This window comes from Cnephaeus nilssonii (assembly GCF_951640355.1).
Source record: "Cnephaeus nilssonii genome assembly, chromosome: 1".
In the NCBI taxonomy this organism is placed as follows: Eukaryota; Metazoa; Chordata; class Mammalia; order Chiroptera; family Vespertilionidae; genus Cnephaeus; species Cnephaeus nilssonii.
In genome coordinates this window covers 85,034,459-85,046,756 of record NC_137072.1, presented here as the reverse complement: position 1 = coordinate 85,046,756, position 12,298 = coordinate 85,034,459, and the positions used below count along the sequence as shown (strand labels likewise).

At 42.1% G+C, this 12,298-nt stretch overlaps 1 protein-coding gene across 4 annotated transcripts in view; it reads right to left on the bottom strand.

Annotated features, from left to right (window-relative positions):
- The window catches only part of CLOCK (clock circadian regulator), a 138,276-nt gene extending 134,344 nt beyond the window's left edge, over nucleotides 1-3,932 (bottom strand). For 3 of the 4 annotated variants that reach the window (XM_079778354.1, XM_079778357.1, XM_079778355.1), the window contains exons 1-2: nucleotides 3,114-3,292; nucleotides 2,114-2,211 (exon numbers count right to left, since the gene is read on the bottom strand). The gene's annotated coding sequence lies outside the window, so the exon portion shown is untranslated. Of the gene's footprint in view, nucleotides 1-2,113; nucleotides 2,212-3,113; nucleotides 3,293-3,414 lie in introns of those variants that run through there. The other variant, XM_079778356.1, reaches the window with a different exon arrangement.
- Between the last annotated feature and the right edge of the window lie 8,366 nt (nucleotides 3,933-12,298).

Below are 12,298 nucleotides of genomic sequence, written 5' to 3'. Positions count from 1 at the left end.
TTGATTTTGAGAGAGAGAAGGGAGAGGGAGTGGGAGAGAAGAGGAGAGGGGCAAAGAGAAACATCGATGTGAGGGCAAAACACCCATTCATTGCCTCCTGCACACCCCCTTTTGGGGATCAAGCCTGCAAGCCAGGCATGTGCTCTGATGGGGAATGGAACTGGCAACCTTTCCGTGAACAGAATGATGCCCAACCGAGCCACATGGGACCAGGGCAAAGCCATATTTTAATAAAAATGATAAATTCTTAGTCTAGGCATATGGTTTAACCCTCATTAATACAACACCCATTTCTGGTTGTTTGTATCTTTTTTAATCATTAGTCAACCTATATTTTTATCTTCTATTTGGGGTAAGAATTAAAATTGTAAGTACCTGATTAAATTTAAGTACCTGATTAAGTGCCTCTTTGAAAAAGATGGGAATTTTTGTCATACTATTTGAGTTTATTGATGTAAAAATAAAAATAAAAATATTTCTTAAAAATAAAAGGTAAATGACATTCTAAACAATATCCTGTAAGTCAAAAGAAATTCATAAAAATTTATTTTTAACAGCCCTGGCTGGTAGCTCAGTTGGTTGGAGTATCTTCCTGTACACCAAAAGATTGCGGGTTCGATTCCCGGTCAGGGCACATACCTAGGTTGCAGGTTTGATTTCCAGTCAGGGCACATATGGGAGGCAACTGATTCATGTTTCTCTCTAACAGATTTTGCACTCTCTGTCCTTTCTCTCCCTCTAAAATAAAAAACATATCTCGGGTGAGGATTAAAAAAAATTTTTATTTTTTACAAGTAGTTTCTGTAGATTTCTAACACTTAAAATAAGCAGAACCACATCTTAGTGAAATACACACCTGAAACAAATAATAACTCAGAATTGAAACTATACTTATGAGGATGCATTTACATTAATTTAACATTTGAATAATCGAAAACATAGAGCAAAACAGGAATATCTTATCCATCTGATTTACAGAAGTTTCACCTAACAGAGCTATAAAAATGACTAACAAATGGTTGTAAAGCAACTATAAATACTAATGCCATTATAATAATTATAGTTAGTTAGTAAGATTTAATTGCTCTGACACTTAAAAGTATTCTATAAATAATTCATACAGCTCCATCTAGAATTTTATACTCAGAAAAGGAGAAAAAGCAATGTTCACTGGTGCAGTGGCTACAAAAAACTACACTTAAAAGATTTTACTTTAGGCATCTGAGGACTGGAAGGAAATAGACACAAACAATAACGGATAGGTTTGCTATAATGTGGAACGATGATTGACTTTTTACCATGTTGTTTGCCCTCATAGTTTAAAATATTTAAAATAAAATAAATATTTTATTTGACACAGCACTGGAAGTTAAAATGTAAGGGAGAAGGTACATTAAATATGTGCTTTGACAAAAGGAAATATGATAGGAAGAAACAATTTACTTTTATACCATTCGTTTCATCTAGTTTATGAACCCATAATACAGTCACAGATATTTTTAAAACCGTGTACATCTCATTTCTCATCCTCCCCTCATCAGGCTACTGCTTCTGCCTCTCCCCCATCGTTATTAGTTTTAAGTCCCTTCCCCAGAGTTCCTTTATGCTTAGAAAAGCGAGCACAGTGCATATTCATATTCCAGCCCTCCCTTAACACACCAAGCAGCGTATCATTCACACTGTCCCACACCTTGTTGTGTTTCACACACACACACACACACACACACACACACACACTTGACAACGTACTTTGGAAATCTTTCCACGTCGGTACACAGAAAGCTTCCTTATCCTTCCTTTCACAGCTAATCATGACCAGTTCCACCACAACTTTCACCACCTTTCTTCAGGCTCACCTTCAATGGGGTTCCATTCAGTCAACAACGGAACACCTGAGTTAGTTTTTTCCCCCCTCGCCCCCCAACAAGATTTTAAAACGAACCAGATTTGAGGTGTCCCAAAGGATAACTTTCAAAGAAAGCAACTCATTATCTAAACGATATCCTTTTTAGAATGTTTGTTTTTCAACCAGACAGAGGGAAAACATTCCACGATTTTCTCCTCTGAACGCTTAAAACTACAAATTAGAAATGCAATCTTCAAGTGAAATTACCTTTTTTTTTCGGGGGGGGGGGGAGGGGGACTTGGGGTCTCGGCGTAATAGTCAACAGTGACAGTAAAAGTTCCTTTATTTCTTGTGCTTTTCTTTTACTGTAAAAGAAGAATTTGATGGTTTAAAAAGCTTGATAGTCGCAAAACGTGGCATACTCCTAACAAGAAACCACCACCACCTGATTCGATCCTTCACCTGCCCGGTCAGAGGCCTAGCCTCTTCCCTTCGGGGACTGACTCCCGACAGCGAAAACACCCGGAGTAACAGCTCCGCGGCGCCGCGGGTCGGAGGTTTCACCGGGGCCGGGGCCGGGGCGCCCGACCCGCCGCAGGGACGCCCGCCGGCTTCGCGGGCCGGACGAGCGGGGAGGCGCGGGGTCGGGGAAGGAAGACCCCGCGCCGCCTCGGGAGCCCTCGAACCCGTGCAGTCGCTCCGGCCGGCCGCCCGGCGACCAGCCGCTCCCCAGGGTCCGAGTCCGGAACCACGACCACTAACGGGACCGGCCCAAGGGCGGCGACACCGGCCGCTCGGACCGCGGCGCGCGGGTCGGGCGCCGGGAGGGCGGGGGTTCCTGCGGAGGAGCTGGCCGCCCCGGCGCCCCATTGGGCGCCGCTCCAAACGTGCCCAAGTTGTGACAGGAATAAAGTGGGTCACAAGGCCTAGCGGGTCCCCGGCAACAGCCCCGGCGGCACCGCGTCTCCGGCTTCCCCGGCCGCTCGGCCGCTGGAACCGGTCCCGGCCCCGCTGTGCGCACCCGCCACCCGGCCCCGCCGGGCACCCCAATCCCGCCCCTGCCCCGCAGGTAACCCCAGCTGCCCCGGAGGGCCCCGCAGACAGGGCGGGCCTCCGCCCCAACTCCCGGGGGAAAAAAAACACACACACACTCTGCCGCGACAGTCAAAACTTGGGCTGCAGCTCCCGCCTTCCTCTCCCGGGGCCGCCGCCCCCCAACCCCACACACACACCGCGCCCCGCTCCCGCCCCTGCCCCGCGCCCTCACCGTGTGGCTGGCCGCGGCTCCGGCTTCTGCCCTCCCCCACCTGGGAGTCCGGCCGCGCGGACACGGAGCCGCCGACCCAGCAGCCTTCGGCACCCTCCGCGGCTCCCGGCGCGGGCCGCACCTGGGGCTGTGAGTGGCGTCCCCAACCCACCCCCAATATAGTCACCGCTACGGCCGCCCGCTCCTCCTCCCCCTCCCTGCCTTCCCCTCCTCCACCGGCACCGGGAGCGCGCATGCGCCGCCCAGGCCAGCCAGCCCGCGGACGTCAGGCCCCGGGCCCACCCGCTGGGGCGCCACTCACCGGGAGCGCGCACGCCTCGGCGGCCAGATTTCCTCCGCGCTCTCGCTCGCGGGGGTTTCCTTCCCCGAGCCGGTAGCCGCCGGCTGTGTCTGTGATTGCGCTCCCTCCCGGCGCATGCGTGGTCGGTGACCCCCGCGGGCTCCGAGGGCCAGCGCTGGGCGTCCGCTCCTCCCCTCCTCACTCTCGCTTTCCCCGGCGCGACTCGGTGCGCTGGCGACTTGCGCCGTTCGGCATCGCGGAGACGCGGAGGGGGGGATCCCGGGCTGCGGAGGAGACTCCCGGTCCCTTAGGGACGCTTGGGTGCGCGGTCCGCGACCGCCGCCGGGGACGGAGGAAAGCCGGGACCTTCCTGGCGCCCTCTTCCCTGCGCACCAGTTACTGGAAAGCCGGGGGGAGGCGGGGCCTGGTCGGTGGAGGGTGCGGCCGGTTGGGGAGCGTCACGTTAGGTCGCGGCGACTCGGGCTTCCACCCTGGATGCCGGGAGCGCGAAGGAGGAGAAAGGGCTTCCTGCCTGATGGAGGATCCGGAGGCCAAAAAGGGGACCCTCTCTCCCTTGAAAAGGAAATTACTTGGCAAGTGCCAGGGAAGGTTTATTTCCCCCTCCAGCGGCCTCCCTCCTGGAGCTGGGAGAGGGGGGTGGAGAAGCTTGAATGGACTTCTAAAGACACAGCCTTTACCCCTCTCCTGGGGCAGCAAGTCTTGGGCCGCTTCTTCTTAGCGGGTAGGCCTGGGGAGAGGGGACCGAAGCCCTTGGCTGGAGGGAGGCAAAAGAAGGTCAACCCGCGTGCATTTGGAGTTTTTCACCTGGCCTTTAACCCTAACCCTCACCCTTCTTTTGCTTCTGTAACTTGTTTCCTAATCCCAGGTGGCCCAGCTGGCTCACTTCTACCTCTGTGCCTTTCTAAATAAACTTTTGCTTGTATTTGAGTCTTGGCTCTGAATTCTGTCTTAGCCATAACTCAAGTATGGAGATCTGTCACTGGTGATCATGAATCCTAACTGATACTGGTAGCAAAAAAGGAAGCACCCTACGAGTGTTTAAATGCATTTCCTAGGATGTGGAGTCTGGATTTTATCCTAGAGAAAGTGATCCCTCCTCATATTCTGCATCATCTTGAGCACATATCTTCAAAAATACCTTTGCCCTTTTTAATGGCTTCATTGTCCTCTTAGTCACCAGGATCAAATCATGTTCATCTTTTACTCCTTCCTCTCTCACTTTCTGTATTTAATCATTTACCAAGACCTGTTGATAATCCTCTTTTTTTTTCTGCCAGTCCTCTGCTACTAATTGAGCATTTCCCATGATTCAGTTCTCAACCATATCCTTTCTCCCCATATTCTCTCCAAGAATAAAACTGTCATGTTTGTAATAACTTTTCCAACTTCCAGATTCCACTTTTCCCTAAAACCAAAACCCTGCCTCATAGTCCCATAGATCCTAAATTTGTCCCCCCGCCCCCCATAAATGCTTTCCTTAAACACAATTCATGTAATTAAAATATTCGGTTCATTCCTTCTTGTATGCCTTGTTATTATTTAAACTGAGCACTTAAAACTCCCTTCCCAACTGATTACCCCAGATGATGTCTTGATAGAAGCAATATAGCATATTGTGTGATGAGAGGCAAGTGGGACAGCTGATCAGGATTTATTGGATGCAAAATGGTGACAGATTAGGTGGAAGGAAACTACATAATGATAAAGGGAGCAATTCAACAGGAGGGTATACCCCTGCAAACATTTATGCATTCAACATAGGAGCACCTAAATATGTAAAGCAAATCTTGACATAAAAGGAGAGATTGACAGTAATACAGTTATAGTAGGGGATTTTAACACTCCATTGACATCAATGGATAGATATTTTAGACAGAAAATCAACAAGGAGATAGTGGCTTTAAATGACACACTAGATCAAATGGATTTAATTGATATGTTCAGAGCATTTCACCCAAAGCAGCAGAATATACTTTCTTTTCAAGTGCCATGGAATGTTTTCTAGGATAGATTACATGTTAGGACACAAAACAAGTTCTCAATGCATTTAAGAAGACTGATAACATAACAAGCATCTTCTCTAACCACAATGCTATGAAACTTTATACTAATCACAAGAAGAAAACGGAAAAAGGGTCAAATAACAAGATACTAAGCAATGATGGATTAACAATGACATCAACGAGATAGCCAAAATGAGGAGACAAAGAAACAACCCCCAAATGAAAGAACTAGAGAATTCTCCAGAAGAAGAGATAAATGAAGCAGAGATAAGAAATTTATCTGAAACAGAGTTCAGAGTAATGATGGTAAAGATGTTCAACAGCATGAAAAAAGATATAGTAACTGAAAAAAAGAACAGTCTGAAATAAAAAAAATGACATAACACAAATAAAGAACACATTGGGAAACCATCAACCAAACAACAAGAAAGCCCACTGCATGGAAGAACATATTTGCCAATGTTATCTTCGATAAGGGTTTAATCTCCAAAATTTACAGGGAACTCATACAACTTAACAAAAGGAAGATAATCCAATAAAAAATGGGAAAAGGACGTAAATGGACACTTTTCGAAAGAGGACATACAGAAGAAGGCCAAGAGACATATGCTCAAAGTCAATAATCATCCAAGAGATGCAAATCAAAATGACAATGAGGTACCATCTCACAACTGTCAGAATGGCTATCATCAACAAATCAACAAACAGTGCTGGAGAGGATGCAGAGAAAAAGGATCCCTCGTGCACTGCTGGTGGGAATGCAGACTGGTGCAGCCACTGTGGAAAACATTAAATTAAAAATTAAAAATGCAACTCCCTAATAATCCCACTTCTAGGAATATATCCCAAGAAATCAGGAACATCAACCAGAAAGGATATACGCACCCCTATGTTCATAGCAGCACAATTTACAATAGCTAAAATTTGGAAACAGCCTAACACCCATCAGCAGATGAGTGGATTAGAAAACTGTGGTACATCTACACAATGGAATACTATGCTGCTGTAAAAAAGAAGGAACTCTTACCATTTGGAAAAGCATGGATGGACCTGGAGAGCATTATGCTAAGTGAAATAAGCCAGTCGGAGAAAGATAAATATCACATGATCTCACTCATTTGTGGACTATAATGAGCAACATAAACTGATGAACAAAAATAGAGTCAGAGAAAAAAATATTTTAGAATATAATAGAAGTAATCCTGTTATTTGCAGATTTTTAATATTTCCTACAACATTTGTGATACTATTTTAGTACAGTTTTGATAATATTATATTTAAAATCTTTTTTCTTGAAATATTAATGTTTGTTGCATGTAATATTACATTTAAATCTTTTTTCTTGAAATATTAATGCTTATTGTATGTAAATGGCTAATTATTTTGTATCTACAATCTGATAATAGATTTATTTGTCTTGGAAAAAAAAAAAATGACATCAAGGAAGACATCAAAAATACCCTGAACCCAATGATAATGAGAACACAACAACCCAAAATCTGTGGGACAGGGGAAAGCAGTCCTAAGAGTGAAATTCATAGCATTACAGGCCTATCTCAAGAAACAAGAAAAAGCTCAAATAAAAAATTTAATTTTAGACTTAAAGGAACTAGAAAAAGAATAGCTAACAAAGACCAGAGTGAGTCGAAGGAAGGAAATAATAAAGATCAGAGCAGAAATAAACAAAATAGAGCCTAAAAAGCAATACAAAAGATCATGACACCAAGAGCTGGTTCTTTGAAAAGGTAAGACTGACAAACCTTTAAACAGACTCATCAAGAAAAATGAAAAAGAACCCAAATAAGTAAAATCAGAAATGAGAGAAGAAAGAAATACAAAGTATTGTAAAAAAAAATGTTACAAATAACTATGCTAGCCGAAACCGGTTTGGCTCAGTGGATAGAGCGTCGGCCTGCGGACTCAAGGGTCCCAGGTTCGATTCCGGTCAAGGGCATGTACCTGGGTTGCGGGCACATCCCCAGTAGGGGGTGTGCAAGAGGCAGCTGATCGATGTTTCTCTCTCATCGATGCTTCTAACTCTCTATCCCTCTCTCTTCCTCTCTGTAAAAAATCAATAAAATATATTTTAAAAAAAAAATAACTATGCTAACAAATTGGACAATGTGGACAAAATGGATAAATTCCTAGAAACATACAATCTTCCAAAACTACATCAGGCAGAATCAGAGAATCTGAACAGACAGATTACAACTAGTGAAATTGAAGTAGTAATCAAAAAACTCCCAACAAACAAAAGCCCTGGACCAGATGGCTTTACAGGTTATTTTTACCAAACATTTTCAAACTGTTCCAAAAATTTCAAGAGGAGGGAAGACTCCCAAGCTCATTTTACTAGGCCAACATTATCCTAATTCCAAAACCAGATAAAGACACAACAAAGAAAGAAAATTATAAGCCAGTATCCCTAATAAATATAGATGCTAAAATCCTCAACAAAATATTAGCAAACCAGCAATATATTAAAAAGATAATACACCATGATCAAGTGGGATTTATTCCAGGGATGGAAGGTGGGTACAATATCCACAAAACAATAAACTTGATACATTACATAAACAAAATGAAGAATAAAAACCATATGATCATATCAATAAATGCAGAAAAAGCATTTGATAAAATCCAACATACATTTATGATAAAAACTCTAAGCCAAGCATGTCAAACTCAAAGGCTAACACGGGCCAAATAAACAAGGTTTAAGTTTATGTGGGCCGCAAAAAAACAAAAGCTTCAATTTTCATAGAAACATAGGTTTATTTCTATAGAGACATGCTCAATACAAAGGGCTGAAATAAATGAGTAATCATTAACATAAAATAATAGAACATTTTAATAAAAATTAATGTTTTCTTGAACATTAACTTACCAGACACTGAATAACTGCACAAATTAATAAGTGTAACACCAATAAACCTATTTTTCTTGTTCTCCAAAAGTGAAATATTTCCCGTTGCACACACCAAACAAGTCAGTCCAAGACTAATGACGTGGCAATCGGCTGCTAAAATACTCGCTGCTAGTATTAGTGGAGAGAAATGGTGCGCCTGCACGTAACGCATGTAAGGGAAATGAATGCAACATGATTATAGTAATCAGTCATTAGCTAACATTGTAGTTTTTATTAATAATTATGTATAACAGGATATTGTAAAAATTAAGTTAAGAAATTTTTATTAAAACGTTTCTTACATACCGTTATATTGGCTGGGCCCCAAAAATACCATTGTGGGCCGCATGCAGGCCACGGGCCAAAGTTTGACATGCTTGCTCTAAGCAAAGTGGGAATAGAGGGAACATATCTCAACAAAATAAAGGCCATTTGTGACAAACCCACAGCCAACATCATACTCAATGGGCAAAACTACAAGCATTCCACTTAAGATGGGGAACAAGACAGAGATGTCTGCTTTCATCACTCTTATTCAACATAGCACTGGAAGTCCTAGCCACCGCAATCAGACAAGAAGAAGAAACAAAAAGTTAAAAAGGAAGAAGTAAAATTGTCATTAATTGCAAATGACATGATACTGTGTATGAGAACCCTAAAGATTCTACCAAAAAAACTACTAGAACTGATCAATGAATTCAGTAAAGTAGCTGGATACAAAACAAATATTCAGAAATTAGTTGCATTTTTATACAACAATAATAAACTATCAGAAAAGTTAACTAAAACAACAACCAATTCCATTAACAATTGCTTAAAAAAAGAATAAAATAACTAGGAAAAAATTTAACCAAACACATAAAAGACCTGTACTTGGAAAATTATATGACACTGAATAAGGAAATTGAAGAAGATACAAATAAGTGGAAGCATATACTGTACTCATGGATAGGAAGAATTAACATCATTAAAATGTCCATACTACCCAAAGCAATTTACAGATTCAATGCAAGTTCTATCAAGAAACCAATGGCATATGTCACAGAACTAGAACAAATATTCCAAAATTCAAAAGATCTCAAATAGCAACAGCGATCTTGAAAAAAGAACAAAGTTGGAGGAATCACACTACCTGATATCAAACTATATTGCAAGGCCATAGTAATCAAAACAGCATGGCACTGGCTTAAAAACAGACATATAGATCAATGGAACAGAATAGAGGGCCCAGAAATAAACCCACACCTTAATAGTCAATTAATATTTGAGAAAGGAGGCAAAACATAAAATGGGATAAAGATAGTCTATTCAATAAATACAAAGGTGTTGGGAAAATTAGACAGACACATGCAAATAAATGAAGCTAGACCACCTTCTTACACTGCACAGAATAAACTCAAAATGAATTAAAGGTTAGACTCGAAACCATAAAAATCCTAGAAGAAAACATAGGCAGTAAAATCTCGGACACTTCTTGAAGTAATATTTTTTCTGATATATCTCCTCAGACAAGAGAAACAAAAGAAAAAATAAATAAATGGGACTATATCAAACTAAAAATTTTTGGCATAGCAAAAAAACCCATCAACAAAATGAAAAGACAACGTACTGAATGGGAGAACATAGTCACTGATACATCTGACGAGTGGTTAATATCCAAAATTTATGAAGAACTTATAAAACTCAATACCAAATAAACAATCTAATTAAAAAATGGGCAAAGGACCTGAATAGATACTTCTCCAAAGAGGACATACAGATTGCCAATAGACATATGAAAAGATAGAGAGCAGCAGACAATAAGGGGTGGGGGTGAAGGGGACTGAGCAAAAAAGAAAGAAAAGAATTCATAGACATGGACAACAGTGTGGAGATTATGGGGGATGAGGGAAAGGGGTGGGTGGAGGTGGAAGAGGGTATAGGGAGGATAAATGGTGATGGAAATAATAAATAAAATAAATCCCAGCCCCACCACTTACTAGTAATATCTACATGACTTTGAACAAGTTATTTCTGTTCTTCAGCTCTCTCTCATCTGTAAAATGAAGATAATAATGGTCCCATCTGATAGGATAATTGAGAGGAGATATAGTAGATAGATGACACATACAGGGGTGTGTATATATGTGTGTGTGTGTAATTATACCCAGTACATAAGAAATCCCAAGTTAGTGTTGGCTATTATTAATGATGTTCCTTTTTGTATAATTCTTACATCTCTTTTGCTCAAACTTTCCTAGTTCCCTATGTCCTATCTGTCACAAAGTTCTTTCTGTACATTCATAGTACTTCTCTCATCCATCCTTTCACTGACATTCACAATTTTACCACTACATATTAAGGAAAATGGAACATAGGAAGTTTAAGATATGCATATTAGGGAATATAAGGTTTCTTTTTAGAAAAACCTTCATGGTTTGCTCAATTACTCATATTCTTTCTAGATCCTTTAAAACAGAGGGAAGTACAATAATATGAGTTAGTATTATGAGCTTGGCAGTAAAAAGTCTAGACTTAAACCCTGCCTCTCCAGTCATATAAGCAGAAGACGTAGAAAGAGGAGCATGAGAGAATTATTGGTGCTAGTCAGGTTCCTGGGCAGTACAGTGGCTTTTCCTTTTCATTTATCCCCTTCCCCACTCCAAGTTAAATAAATAAGGCTCCAATAGAATCAGCTAGAGAAACTGGAGGGAACTGTAAGGAGAAACTGGTATCTCATCCACTGACAGATTTGCTGATATAACCTGCACCTACATAAACAGGAGGATAGAGACTGGAGAGAAACATCTGGTTAAGGTATAGGTTGAGTAAAGCAATGGACACTCCTATAATTTGGCATGGCAAGAATGTGTATGTTTCTCCTGAGTCCACTGATGCTGTGTAGAAAGTGCCGTTCAGGTTTGACACCTAAGGGGGGAAGAAATTCTAGCAGCGAGAGGCTGGATATACTTCTGAAAGTGGGAACTGAGAGAGACTGAAAGAGAGAAAGCTGCCGGCTGATCTCCCATGTCAAAGAACTGTGCAGTGGAGAGCCTGCCTCAGAGTTTCTAGAACTCTTGTGCCCATTAATGAGTGACCATTAAGATGCAACACGGATAGTACTTAACCCGCAGAGAAAAATCCCTTTCTTCCCAATTTACCTTCCAGTCCCCACCCCACACCAGAGAGAAAGGGCCGTGAAAAGAGAGGGAAATAATTGATTAAAAACAAACCGTACCTTCTGTCTTCAGAGTTCCCGAGTCACAGTTCAGTCAGAGAACACTTGCCTTGGAACTGAGATTGGATTTTAAACCAAACATGCTTTTATTTTTTGTTAATCCTCACCCGAGGATATTTTTCCATTGATTTTTAGAGACAGTGGAAGGGAGAGAGGGAGACAGAGAGAGAGAAACATCGATGTGAGAGAGACACATTTATTGATTGCCTCCCACATGCATCCTGACCAGGAACAGGGATCAAGCCTGCAACCCAGGTATGTGCCCTTGACTGGAATCGAACCAGGGGCCCTTCAGCCTGCAGGCCAACGCTCTAACCACTGAGGCACACCAACTAAAGCAAACCAGACACACTTTTAATAACCAAGAGTGTGGAGGAAAAGATTAAAGAATATGTTCAAGATGTCTTTAAGGAATTTGCTACTCAATGCTGCTTAATCACCTAAGGATCTCATTAAAACAAAATTTCCGGTTCAGTGAGTGTGGGATGGGGCCAGAGAATCTGCATCTCTAGCAAGCTCCCTGGGGATGCTTCTGGTTCCAGGACCACACTCTGACAGACAAGGCACTATAAAGTAAGGAAGGGAGTTTCAAAAGAGCACAGTTGGCAGCAAGGAATAGAGAAAAAAATATTAGGTTGGAACATATGAAATATCCATTTTTGTAGGTCGAAAACAGTTGAATATTGGCAACTAAAAAAAAAATCTTGTCCAGGTGGGGTGGTTCAGTGGTGGAGCGTCGACATATGAACCAGGAGG